The following is a 15,347-nucleotide window of genomic DNA, read 5'->3' as shown; positions in this document are numbered from 1 at the left end:
GAATCTTTATTCTATTTGCTCATCTGTGTAACCCTTTTTCTAGTTATTTCTAAAGCTGTTTATAAGACAAGCAGTGAAGTGACCTATGTTTTGTTACTGCCAATACATTCATTTTTCTCTAATGCAGTGTGTTTATAAAGAGCAAAGGCAAATTTGAATGCTGTTTCTGATGGTTTAAAGAAGTAACATTAAAGAATGCAATATGCCACTTCATAGGATTGGAAAAGAATATATGGGCAATCTAGCCCCAAATAAGATAGACTCTGTGTAAACATCCACGTGTAAACGTGGACTATCCTTCTTGAGTCTGTTGGGAGATACCCTAGCCTAGATATCTGGTTGGATTACAGTTTTTGCATTCAAAAATCAAATGTTCAATCCCTGAACCCTGTTCAAAGTAAAGGACATGAGCTATTTTTCTTCCCCTCAGTTTCCCTTTTATATATATATATATACACACATACATACACACACATACACATACACACACACACACACACACACACACACACACACACACACACACACACACACATATATATATATATATATGTTTTCTGAGGTTTTCGCGGGTGTTTGTATGTGGATCTTTGGTCATTCGGGTTTTTTCCCCGCGTGGAACCTCTCGCCTACCAGCCATTTGGAAACCCACCTTGATTGACAGACGAGTCCCAACCACCAAGAATGATACCAGACCCAAACTCATGATAACATCACATGACATCACCACCACACAACCATTCAAAAAGCAAATCCGAACCCACAATGATAACGAGGCACAACCACAAAACAGAAACCTAACTACAGCTGCAACATCAGCCACTTTAAACCCCTCCAAACCACACAATAAGCAAACTGACACCCACTATAAAAACAGGGCACCACCACAAACACGAAGCCGAACAAAAGCAGCACAACTCACCAGCTCAGGTCTAAGGCTGGCAGCTGAGACCAGCCCATCCACTCAAAACACACCCCCACCCAATCAGAACACACCCACCAATCAAAACACACTCCCACCCAATCAGAACACACTTAATCCCCCACCCAATCAGAGCACACCTCCACCCACAGAACACACCCCCTCTGGCAGTTTAAAAAAGAGGAACAAACAGCCACATGCTTCTCCCAGAAGAAGGAAGCTGAATACACCAGCCTGATGATGACGGATGGGATTCCGTCGAAACGTTGCTCCTACACCTTTAGTTCTACGCGGGGAAAAACCTGAATGACCAAAGATCCATATATATATATATATATATATATATATATATATATATATATATATATATATATATATTTCAAATGTTAACTATTTAGATTACCTTGCTAGGCCCCAAACATGGAGCAAATCTTTATTTCCTGTTTTCAGCCTATCTTGAAGGCCATCGAACAGGCTGTAGTCACACTGGACAGTTCATATATTTGTGTAAATTACTAACAAAGAATTAAAGGGAAACTGAGATGCATTTCTGACTCTTTAGTCTTCATCAGTCAGCTATACCCTTCTGAGATTCGAACCTGGGCTGATTAACCTGGGCTGTTTAATAACACTGCCTAATATGCAATCAGCCCAGGTTCGAATCTCAGAAGGGTATAGCTGACTGATGAAGACTAAAGAGTCAGAAATGCATCTCAGTTTCCCTTTAATTCTTTGTTAGTAATTTACACACACACACACACACACACACACACACACACACACACACACACACACACATATATATATATATATATATATATATATATATATATATATATATATATATATATATATATATATATATATATATATATATATATATATATATATATATATATATGTTAAGTATTTGTCAAGGCTTTTTGAAAGCACCTTGCTAATTAACTCTTTCATTCCTGTTTTGGCCTATCTTCAAGGCTTCTTATCTGAGATTCAAGGAATCTCAGATAAAGGGTATGACTGACTGATGAGAACATAAAGAGTTCGAAATGGCCATCTCAGCCTCCCAAAATTCTTTATTAGCAACTTGAATATATATATATATATATATATATATATATATATATATATATATATATATATATTCATGATTTAAAATTCTCAGAGAGCCAGCAGTGGTCACTTTGGGAAAGATATCTCATTGGATCAAATTGAAGGAAGAGGGTTACTCTTACCCCTTCTTTCTTTGTAGGAGGAAAAATTGTAGATGTCTTGGGCTTTTCAACCAGTGGTATGGGTACCATCTGTGGTACATTGGCACCTGACAGGTGGTATGCAACCATCCTAGATAAGTGGTAATGGGGGTGGGGAATGAGCTGAACCAGTGGCAGCACTGCACAAGCCTGAGCGAGAGATGGCTACAGCTGCAGGGCTGTCAGGGCTCAGCGGAAGCGCCAGGATGAGTGCTTCTTCAGGGCTGTCAGGGCTCAGTGGAATGCCAGGATCAGCGACAGGCTCCAGCCAGAGCTCAGCGCTGATCCCGGCGCATCTGCTGAGCCCAGAAGTGCCGATCAGCTGGAATGTTGCAGCATCTCTAGGGTTTTGTGATTTACATTCAGATGCTTTGCAACTGATTCATATTTATGACGATCAGTGTCCCAGGATCATGTGAAGTGACCAAAACCTGCTGCAACCACCCAGCAGAGGGGGGGAGGAATAAAAACCAAACACCCCACCCCCACCCCACCCCCGCTGCCAATCCTCAACAGAAATGCTCACAACAATGAAAACCTTAGACAGGAGGAAGAGCACCACTGGGCGAGCGGGCAGGTGTCTTGCTCGGCTATGGCTTGGGGAGCACTTTTTTCAGTGCCATTGTAACTTTGAACAGTCTCTAAGCAAACTGTTGTAAGTCAAGGACTATCTCTACTTCATTACTTTTTTCCTTTTTGGGGGGGGGTCATCAAGTTTTTGACACCTTGCTAGGCGACTGGTGGTACTCGGATGTTGCCATATCCTAAAAGTGGTACAATGGGTGAAAAGGTTGAAAAGCCCTGTCTTATAGGAATCAGCAGAATTCAACTCACAATATCCTAGGCATCCATGCAAATGCATCGCAAGTATTGTGTGTGTATATCAGGCAATTACAATTAATTATGGGAAGGATATGGTGGAAATTAATATGATCCTACACTCTGTACAGAATTTGTTCTCTGCACAGGGCTCACATAAATGATGTACATTAGTCCATATGAGTGTTACATGCGAGGAAGAGAATACGTAGATGAGAGTAAGGGGGATCCCATGGGAGATATTGTGATGTGTAACATAAATAACTATTTATATTTCTCCAAATTCTCTCCCTTTCTTTGTGCCTCACATAAAAGGAAAGTATTTTTTTTCTAACAAGTTAAAGATAAAACCATTCATTCTCTTTTGTTTTTTTAAAAAAAACAACAACCTCAAGGTCTGCTGGTGACAAGTCTTAGGAAGGAAGCTGATATATAGCAAATCAACTTTTTTGTTTGTAAAGTTTTGTACTGTTGCTATTGATAGAGATATACCAGGGTTTTCAACAGCTGTCTTTCTCATCCTTGCCTAGAGATGCCAAGAAAAATAAAGAACTTCCCCAGTACCACAGCCACCTTTGATTTTTTTTTTATTAGAAATTAGTACTGTACACACTTTCTTTGTTCCATATGGTGTGTCTTGACCGGAAGCGTGCAGCTGCTTACAATTTGATCCTGTTTTCCCAGTCTATTGTATTTTTTTAATGGACATAAATGTCATTTTCTCAACAAAGAACAGCCTTGCTAGTTTTGAGGCAGCATAGGCAATACCTGTGGCCAGGATATGTACCCAGTTTGCTATTTTCTTCTGTGTCTTCAGATTTGTCAGTCTGTATGAATCTCTTAACTGCCCCTGGTTTATACAACCTGAACAAAAATATGATAAATAACCATACAATTACCAAGTACTTTCAACACTTACTATTTATTATAGTTTTCTTTTCTTCTTTCAGGATGAACAAGCTATGATGTGTGAATGCAAATGTGTATAAGTCATTTGTCTTCAGATGTTGAGCCAGGAATCCCACTCATGTCTAGTTCAAATTTGGTTGCACAAAGTCATATCCACTTTCTGCGTGGCTTGTTTTGGGGTTCTGGTTACAGAAGAGGGGGGTGGGGGTGGGGTGGGGAGGGGAACAGAATATTTTTATTTCTAATTATTGTATAGGAAACAATAGTTAAGTTAGAAGTGTACTAACTATGATATGTTTTTAGAGGAAAAATGTTTAGGAATTGTTTTAGGAGAGAATGAAACTTATTTGAATTTGCCACATTTCAGTCTGCTGGGATGCAGAAAGCAATTCTTTTCAATAGTTTTCAAAGCGGCAGGATACTTTTTCTTTCAAAATGCATTAAGAATGCCATCATGTTGCATGACTAGGACGTTTTTCACCACTGTCTGACAAGAAATACAAGCAAACATTTCGAAGCCCAAGCAACTGTCTGTTCTCTTTAGCTATCATACTACACTAACTTTGGACTTCAGAAGCCATTTCCTCACCCTAATACATGTTAAACTAGTTTCTAAATAGATCTAGTATGTCCCTTATCAATAGTAGAATTGTTTGTAACTGGAAGTTTTAATCATAGATTATACCCAGTGTTGCAGCAAACTTGTTCACTTCAACTTTGGCTTTCTAAATCACTTTAGCTCTATTTCTTTAATTTCCTTCTCCACACACAGAACAGGAATTGCAGGTTTTATTTCCATTTCTTGTATCTTAAGTATTGCAACTTAAGGAGTTAATTTTAAAAACAGCCACATCATTTTTCAGCCTTGCTCAGAAGCCAGAAATAAGACATGGCAACTTTAGTGAAGAGCAGAAAGATGCTATCCTTGCAACTGCATATTAAAATACTCACCTGCTTTATTCTGTGCAATAATTAGAGATAAAAGTGTCATTTTAGAAATCATTTCTGAAGTTGTGTCCTATACAACAATTAGAGACAAAAGTGTAACTTCACTTCTGAAACCATACCTAAGCCACAATGAATTGTTACTTTACAATCTCAGTATGTATAAAGTTAGATTCTTATCTACAGAGCTCCCTCTGGTTTCTTCCAAAGTCTTTTTCAGATTACCAAGCTGAAGGTTGCTTTAAATTTGAGAAACAATATTCAGTTATGATAGTTTAATCATGGCTTCCCTTCTTCTCCAAATCCTTTTCTTTCCTATCTAGCAAGAGGTGTGACTGACTAGGAGGGATAACAACTTGTTACTGGGATGTTGGGAGCTGCCAGTTGGCAACTCTTTTCACAACAGCACTTATGGAATAAATAAACTGGGAATAAATCTAGCATTTGATGGAGTCTGTGGCTGACCTTGAAGTCATTGAATTTAAACAAAACGAGTTCACCAAGTACTCTTTCACTTGGAAAAACTGTTTTGGTACATCAGTAATTCTAAAAAGCTTTCCATTGAATTTAGTAATATTTTTACACAAAAAGACCTCCATACACCTGTTGCTCCCTTTCCCATCTCATTGCTATTCTTCAAGCTATACTAAGCAGTGAGGTTGTACAGCCTTCTGATAGCCAAAGCTAACCCATATGGAAAAGAGAAGCAAGGGCTGCAGTAAGCAAGAACATATTGAAAGATGTATCTTTGCTTGTCTTTATCTCAACATGGTGAGAAACTGACATGGGCAGCAGTGTCCAGAGAATGTCCAGAGTATAGGTTGCCCTGAGGGCATAGGCTATCCCTCTTTACCTAGGATATTTATCCTTGATCAGATCAGAACAGGTATGAACATGCTGGGATATTAAAAACAGTAACATCCTACATGTCATCAAATTACAGTGTAGAACTTTTTAAAAAACTGTGGGTTTCTACCTACTGCTATATACTTTACAAGATGATAAGAATTCCAGAGATAATACTTATTGGGCATTGTCATCCTTTAGGATAGGAAGACTGATTGTATTTCATAATGTGTCTATTTACAAATAGTGTCAAGTAGCTATAAATACATACTAGAGACTTGTCTACCCATATCAGCTGTCCAATGAGACCTCTGGGCCATGGATCGGTACTGAGCCACGGCCTTTGGGGAACCAGGCCACACAACCAGTGGGCAAACGAGCGAAGCTTTATCTGCATATGTGTGGGATCTAGGTTGCTTGTGAAACATACATACACACACACCGATGATCCCTGATGCCAGAAAGATTGGGGATTGCTGCAATAAAAGACGTTCTGCTTGCCAGGCTTCATCTTTAATCAGAGTTGTGCTCTTCCAATTATTCCCTAAATTTTTCATTATCCTAGCAAAAACATTGAGGAGGAAACATCCCTATAACTTTTGATTTATTATCCTACAAACTTTTTATTTCGACCCAAGGGGCTTTAAAATAAAGGATGAAAGGCATCCTTGAACCCTTAACATATAAGGCTAGCCTGTGTAAGGCAGAATACATCTTATCTTGCATGTAGTTGTTCTTATTGTAAGGATGAATCCCTAATCATTTAACAAACCACATGTTTCTATTTTAAAAGTCTGCCAATTCCCGATACATATTCTTTGCAGGACTGCTTCTCCAGGAAAATGTTCTTTGGCCATCCAAAAAATACAGTTGGATGGATTCCTTTTATCTATATAAAGTTAGCTTATTAAATAATTATCTAGGTTAATTTGGATTTTCATTTTTTTTTCTTTATTCACATGCTATTTCCAAGCTCCACCCATCAGAATGCTGCTAAGAGCATTCCAAACTCCTGATCTCAGATTTATTGTTTTTGAAATGTTGTGGATGTTGCTTTTTCCTGCTAATGATAAAAGCATCAGAATTTTGTTTCTTCAAACTCCAGTTGGCCTTTTGAGGGAAAAGCCTAAAGTTGGAACAATTCTAAGCTATTTACTCTCTCCAAGGATTTAAACGTTAATTTATTGAGTAAAGCCAAACTAGGGAGCCATGTTTCCTAACTTCTTTAAGCTCAGTCTTCATATACTTTTATATCTATTATGGTCTACATTTCCCAAGTGCAAAGTGGTTGCATAGAATTGCCTGCCTAGCTTTGGTGTGTTTGCCACTTGCAAAGGGGATTGGAAAGTTAAGTTCTATTTGTAATATTTAAAACGGTCAACAGCTTTGAGCAAAGAATGGATCCTGTTCCTCTGACAATGTTCTTATTTCAGACTACATGGCTGATGTCTTCTTAACTGAAGAATTCTATTATGCCAAAGAGAAAAACTCAGATGTAGCTATTTTTAGCATTCAGTCCTATTATTTTCCATCTGTACTCTGAAATGATGTAATAGTATTATTGCTATGATATATTCTTTTTCTTAGCATGTTAATTTATTGTCTTGTGTCTCAGTAGCTCAGAAATAACATGCACGTTGGGATATGAAACTCTGGTATCTGGATGTCTTTGGGGGAAAAAAGCAGCATTTAGGTTCCGTTTGTTATAATTAAAATTGTTTCCCAAGATTTGTTAGGTAAAGCTAGTTATACTGTTCATATTGAATAAATCCATGCATCCATACATTTTAGACATCTTGGGCTCAATGCTTTTTAAAGTAGTTCTAAAACAACATTTTTAAAAATCTAAATACTGAAATGTACATAGTGCCAGTGCTTTGAATACAGAAAGCTAAACTAATCAAGGTAGACAATTCAATAAGTTAGAGAACATTTTAGCAAGCAAATGGATACATTGGGAAGCTTTGTTGAATTAAGGATAAATTAAATGCAGTATACATAAAAATCCAATACATATAATGACAAAATTGGATTAGGCACAAGTGAAGCGGCCTATGTTTTCCTACCTCACAAGGAACGTGGCTCATAGAACATGGAAAGACTCACTGAGTGTAATTAGGCCAGTTTTAGGAAAATGAATAGCAATATTTAGGTGATACATTTCTCAGCCACTGGCAGTGAGCCATCGAAACTACATTTCCACCTTGTTCTTCTGTCTTAGATCATTTTACAGGTAATCTATGGATAAGAACATAAGGAGATGCCTTATACTAAATTGACCTCAATTAGCTTGCTATTTATACGTTATGTGACAGCCACTCTCTGGGGTTTCAAACAGGCATCATTCTCGCCTTACCTAATAATATCAGCAATTGAATGTAGGACCTTTTTGCCTACAACGTGCCCCCCAACTTTTCTATGGAAGTGCAAGAGAAAAATCCTTCAAAGAAATATTTACAGGTAGTCCTCGACTTACAACAGTTCATTTAGTAACCATTGAAAGTTACAACAGCACTGAAAAAAGTGACTTATGACTTATGATCATTTTTCACACTTATGACCAGTGCAGCAGACCCATGATCACACAATCAAAATCCAGATGCTTGGCAACTGACTCGTGCTTATGACAGTTGCGTATGTCTTGGGATCATGTGATCACCTTTTGCAAAGTCAGTAGTTAAGCCAGATTCACTTAACAGCCGCGTTACTAACTTAACAACAACTACAGTGATTCATTTAACAACTGTAGCAAGAAAATTGGGCAAAATTCACCTAACAAATGTCTCACTTAGCAACATAAATTTTGGGCTCAATTGTGGTCGTAAGTCGAGGGCTACCTGTACTCAGACACAAATCCCACGATGTCTCATGAAACTCATTCTGCAGTGCATTTAGCATGACACTTCTAAGTGTTTTTTATTAGCATTTTGCTTCCTTGGGTAGAGAGATGTCTTGATGTCTCGAGAAGCCAGCTGCAGGCCGTTTTGCTCTATGAGAAAGAATCCCTCAGGGAAGGCTGCAAGGGAATCTAGAGCTATTTAGGGCCGGAGATAATGTTTCACAATTTTAAAAATCCACCAAGTAATCATGAAGGCTAAGATAAAGTTGACCTCAATAGTGCTTAGAGATCTCTGACAATAATATCTAGCCAACATAAAGTGATCTCTTTGGTGGAACAGAGAGACTATTCCTTTCAATATTGTACTTTTCAAACTTAGTTTTTCAAAACAGTTTTTCCACATCAACTTTTTTTGTATTACAGAGGAATTTCATGTGTTGCAAAACACATGAGGTTACATAGATAGATTTCTACATTGGAAAGAATTTGTGGAAATACTGAAGTTAATATAATTTTTTGCAAGAATATATTCTTAAAGCTGGTGATTACATCACAGAAAATAAATATATAAGGTTTATTCAAGGGAAAAAAGGAAAGCCTAAGTTATTTCAGTGTATCTGTAGCTAAGAGCCAGTAATATGTTCTTCTCTATTATGGAAAGAGGGCAAATCGTAAAAAAGAATCTGAAATGCACGGGGCAGAATCAGAAGAAAAAGAGAAGGAAAAGCATGGAAGGTCTGAGAATATTGGTTTAATTAAAGGAGATTTATAGAGAAAGAAATAACAAAGAAAACTATTTAGACAAGGAAAAGATGAAAATGTAGAGTTCCTCTGCTAACCATGTTTACATCAATTGCTTATGGTGATTAGTGGTTTACAGGTGCAGAAAGATGATGCATGCAAAGCTGAATTACAATACAGTAGCCAGGAACATACTTTGAATACTATAGGCCCAAAGCTTTCTTGCTGGAGAAAATACAGGGAAGCTTGCTCTTGAGGAATTTCTTGTAAATTTTAAGACATGTCTACAGTTACTGTATATTCTTAGAATATAAGATAGATAAAGAAAAAGGACACTGGAATATCCCAAACATTTCTTTCCTTTCTCCCCCAAACATGTCGATACATTAGAACACATGAAATGGTTTCACATTAGAAATATACCGGTTGCTCCTGCCTCCCTCCCTCCCACCCAGGATGAATTCTGGAACTGCATTCAAGTGTGTGTAGAAATGTCCTTGGACTTGATCTGTGACTGTGAACAAGAGACAGAAAGATGCCTGAACAAAGGTCAGGAATAAAGAGATGACATCATAACAATACAATGAATTAGTTTTCTGTATAACTTGCTGGGAGGCAAAGTGTAATTTGAAAACATCTGATGTCATAGCATAATTGGTGAAGTGCATTCAGTTCCAGAGAATTATAAATAATAACCGTGGGGTGAGGAATTTACGGTGCAAATTGGATAAAGACCAAACTATGCTAATAGTGCCTGGCTAGTCTTGTTTTTTTTCCCTATTGTGTTAGCAATGGATTTAAGAATGATTGCTTTGCCAATGAGCTGGAAATAAATTGAATATTCAAAACAATCCCCAGTGGGCAGGAATTATTGCCTTAATAGAGGTTTTATATGCAGGGTCAAATTCCCCTACATTTTAGAAAAGGTAATAGTTGCTTTTAAAGCTTTTGTGTTCATGGCCAAAACAGAGGATTCATATTAGGCCTTTATACCTCATGCAAAATTCAACTTGAGCTGGAGTTTGAATCAAATCAAATCATCAGAGCTCATAAGGTTTGGTTTTCAAACTTTAGTTTGTATTAGATTTTACTGTTATAATCAGAATTCTTATATTAATAAAAGCAATAGTTCAGAGTGCCTAACTTATCTTTCCCCATCCAATATTTGCTTTCGAAATAATTCTGAGTATGGTAATCTGGTTTTATCTCCTTTCTCTCCAGAAGTAAAAATTATTCCTCCTTAGAAGTTGAATCTGAGATGCATTAATGAAGGGCATTAGCAGACATGGAAAATAATGGCAAATTGGTACAGAAAGAGGCCAAAATGAATTCAGTGTTAGAAAAATGAGAAAATAACCAACAGTGTGTATCCATGCAGCATAAAAAAATGGGTGAAAGAATATCACACACTGGCTCTAGGTTTGCAAGCTTGAACTTTAAAAACTATTGTGAAGAAATGTGTATATTTTGCTTGATCTATCTGCAAGATTAGGCTGACTTCAGTTATTTTTAATTCAAATCTCATTTACAGTATTAAAAATGTGGTCACAGAAAAACCTGTAAAGAATATAAGATGGACATGCTTGTTGGTTTCCAGTTACTGCTGCTCTGGATTCTCCTCCATCCAAGCAAGAGAAAGAGAAGCCATTCATTTCCCAAATGTGGTATGGGGTATATTTAAAGTATTTTCCCCCCATAGTTGTGCCTTTCACATACAGGTTCCAACCAACCCATAGCACATCAGCTGTCCCCTGCCTGGGTGCCATCTAAAGAAGAGAACCTCAGCTCCCAGAATTCCCAATCAACATATCCTTGTCTAACCTTTCTGGTATTTTTCATGCATATACATCTACTGTATAGTACAATACGCAAAATTGGAGAATACTTAAATTAGGAAAGGCTGTACTGTATTTTATAGCTATGAATTCTGTAGCTCTGTAGGAGATATACTGTAGTACAGTAGACTTGTCAAGGCGGGTTTTTCCCCCCTCATTAAAGATAATTTATATAAAAAGTCTGTAGGATATCTGTGTGCTAAAACTGTCTGTTAAACTGTAATGGAATATTTTCTATAGCCAAGGAAAGATTCCAGCCAACAGCTGTTGTTGAGCTATTGTTCTTTAGACCAATCTCTCCAACTGAGAACCTATCAGATGTACTGAACTACAACTCTTATCACCCTGGGACATCTGAAGCATGCCTGGTCTAGGCCAAGAATGAGCAGAATTATAGACATGGAGCAGAAGTACACTTATACAGTAAGATGTACTTTGCTTTTCACAAGGTTTGCCAGCTAGAGTCAAAGAAAGGAGTGGGGACCTTCAGATGTAGCCAAAGTGTGTGTGTGGGGGGGGCGGAAATGACTCAGAGGATGGAGCTATCATGCTAATCTAAACAATAACTTGTGAAGGTATAAAGTTCACATATCAATACAATACTGCATTCAAGACAATACAGATCAGGAATTTTTACATAAATTTCAAAACTGGATAGCACATTTATACAAATTGGTTGGTTAAGACAACCAACCAATAATTCTGGATAGGGTTTGTGTTAAACCATGGGTTGTTTAATTGTGGTTTGTTGACTAACTATTGCCTATGTTTTACAATATGTTTATTGTTATCTATCTACCAAGTAAATCCTAGATTAGTGTAATGTGTGATCTCTTTTAATCTTAGCTTAACCAATTTCATAGGGCTGTTATAAGGACCAAGTGGATACTAGGAATGTGGGAAGCAGCCCTGTTCCTGTTGCAGAAGTATAAGAAATAACTAATGTACCATGAATCATCTTCCCTTCATATACAGTAGTGGCCAAAATTGTGGAAACATTTTGGGAAAAGTGTACAGTAGAAATGCCATCTTTGGTTAAGTTTCCACCAAGTTTTCTTCTAATTTCTTTATAACTGTAGCCTTGCTCACTTAATAATACTATTTTGCATCGCTTTCTGGGCAACCAGTCAACTCTTTGTACCATTACTTTAACTTTATTATGTTTTACAAGCTCTCTAAATGAAAGAACACAAAAAAAGCCCAAACAACTTGATAGCGATCACATAACACACTGACAAATGTCCTCCTCTCAGCTTCAATACATGACATCAATAACTGAATCCTACTGTGATCTGATTGGTTCATTGCCAAAACAAGATGACACCTGACTGGCTCTCTAAACACTGATGTTCATTAGCTACAATCAGATGAAGGAAAGCTACCTGATATCAACTTACACAAGTTGTGCTTCCTTTTTCTGGTTATGTGGCTATAACTTTTCATAGAATACAGTACAGATAATTGAACAAAGTATGTTGCATTACATTCTTGATTAAATTAATTTTCCATTGATATATAATTTTATGGTACTACTCCAAAAAAGAAGTGATGTTATTAGCCATCAAACCTCAAAAACACACTTTTCCCAAAAGGTTTCCACAATTTTGGCCACTACTGTAAATATATTGCTAGACAGCTTCACCTGTTCTAAAATCCTTCCCTCGATTGGCTGTTCTGCCTCTCCTTCATTGCCACTGTACAGTATTTCCCTTGCCTTCCTCAATGTTTTCACTCCCCTTGCTGCATTATGAAAATAACCTCCTTCAAGAAAATAACATTTATACTATGAAATGTGCATATTGTAATTTTCAATTCTATGTATTCATTCAGTTTGCCTCCTTAGCAAATAATTTCAGGTCCTATTTCTTTTAGATCTGAGATTTCTGTGGAATATTTTGTTTCTTGCTAAGTGCTTGAAGTTGAGTGGAAAAAAAATAAAAGTCTTCAGTTTAGTGCCTTCATCAACATGTCTATGTAGTTTTTTGAGAAAAAAAGAAAATAAGTGATTTGCCAAGGCCTTTTCTAAGGATGTTTTTCAATTTCTCAATCTATCCCATAGTATAATTTCTCATTTCTGGGCACTTAAAAGAATCAATTAATTATTCAATGTCTTCTGCATTTAATGATCTGTGGAATTTCATAGTATTAAACTTCTTGTGGAACTCGATTCATGTTTAATCTAATTATGTCAAAAAATAAAGCCTTGCCTAAACTAGAACATTTGAGCTAGCATTAATTATCTGAGAGCTTCTGTGCAGTGAAACTTTGATCCTTTAAAATGTCCGCTTTTCTATGTCTGTCTCTTCATTAAATTACAGGAAAATAAAAGCCAGGTTTTTAATTTTAAGGACGTTTTATTTATTTTTTGTTTGTTTTACAAATGTATATGCTGCCTCAGTTACTGTCTCTGACCAGCTTTCAATCTTGGAAATAATACCAAAAATCATTTTAAAATATACAAGCAAACTAAAATCATAATATATATAAAAAAGAGAGAAAAAGCTGGATACTGAAGATAGCACCCATATAAACTCACAGTCCAAAGACCTGGTGGAAAAGGATGGTCTTAATCTCCTTTTGAAAAGAGAACAAGGCCATCTTAACATCAGCAGGGAAAGATGTCCCATGGAGTTGGAAAAACTGCCTTTGAACTCCCACCTTCCTACGATAACTGTCAGGGAGTGGCACATTCTCCTGAACTAAAAGCACAGGATGATACTTTCAGGAGAGCAAGTCTGGTGTAGTGAAGAAATGCTGGCCTGGAAACCCAGAGACTATGAGTTCTTGTCCCTCCTTAGCTGTCTGTCTGACTTTGGCCTAGGGATCTTCAAACTTGGTCCTTTTATGACTTGTGGACTTCAACTCCCAGAATTCCTCAGCCAGCGTGCCTGGCTGAGGAATTCTGGGAGTTGAAGTCACAAGTCATAAAAGGGCCAAGTTTGAAGACCCCTGCTTTAGCCAGTCACTTTCTCTCTGGGCAACCCACCACACAGGATTGTAAAAGTGGGAGAAATAGGGAGGAGTTTTAATATATTTACCACCTTGAGTTGCTTATAAATCAAGGCAGGATAAAAATCTAATAAATCTAATAATGGATAGTCTCTACTCAAAGAAAATGATTCCAGAAACACAGCCAAGGCCATAGAGAATTTTATAGCTGATTCTCAGCACTTTGAACTGTGTTCAAAGCTTTTGGGGGAGAAATCCAATGTCCACAAGACAGTGCTAAAATACCGTAGTTCTCTGATGCCAACAATGAGGAATTGCATGTTGCAGCAATTCCCTTTTCCAAATAATCTTCAGAAGCAGCATCAAATAGAACACACTGCAGTAATTTGAATTCAAGTGATTGTTGCCAAAATATTCTGTTCCAGAAATGTTTGCATTGGGGCAACGTTTGAATAGCCATAGCTATTCAAATAGGAGCCACAAATCCAGGAAAAATGCCAGATCTGGTAGAATGCCACCTTGTCAAGAGCCATTATTGGAGCTATTATGGAGTTAGGTGATTTGGGCACAAACAGCTGCTCCATTTTGCTGGGATTTAATTAAAGCTCAATTTCAGATCTAGGTATCCACATATTTGGTCCCCGCATAATATTCTCCAGGTAATCTTCAAAAGATTGTTTTGATCCCCAAAACAGAAATAGATTCAGAAGCTCATGTTAATATTTATTTAGAGACTAGACTATAGAATACTGCATTGGTTAAACACTTTTAGCATTGGTTAAACACTGATTTCATCTAACACAAATGTTTATTATCATGGATAAATCTCATCTTTGCTTTCATTCAAGAGAGAGTGTTCTGCCAATAAAATCTATCCTTGATGTCTAGGAAGACCAGCATTGTATGGAAGTCCAAAAACTGTATCTATGTCCCTCATCTGTACACCCAGATATATGAGTTTAGACTGTCCCTGTTCCCAGCACCATTGTCCTTTTTTGTCTATTCTTTTTTTCAATTCTCAGTGTAATATATCTGATTGTAGACCTACCTCTGCAGCTTGTCCTGCCTCCCAGGCTTTTTACTCTGCTTGCCATCTGATCCTGGATAATAGCAAACTCAGCCAGTTTGGTACAATGGTTAAGGTATCAAGTTAGAAACTAGGTGACCATGAATTCTAGTCCACCTTATGCATGAAGCCAGCTGGGTGACATTAGACCAGTCACTGGCAGTGGCAAACCACTATTGAAAATATTTGCCAAGAAAACTGCTGGGACTCGTCTCTGAGAATT

General features: G+C 37.3%; 1 protein-coding gene across 2 annotated transcripts in view; it reads left to right on the top strand.

Moving 5' to 3' along the window:
- JPH2 (junctophilin 2) overlaps window positions 1-15,347 on the top strand; it is a 75,545-nt gene that overhangs the window by 33,720 nt on the left and 26,478 nt on the right. The gene's annotated exons all lie outside the window — the stretch shown is intronic.

The sequence above is a fragment of the Vipera berus genome (genome assembly GCF_964194415.1).
Source record: "Vipera berus genome assembly, chromosome: 3".
Lineage (NCBI taxonomy): Eukaryota > Metazoa > Chordata > Lepidosauria > Squamata > Viperidae > Vipera > Vipera berus.
This window is presented reverse-complemented; position numbering and strand designations above follow the sequence as displayed.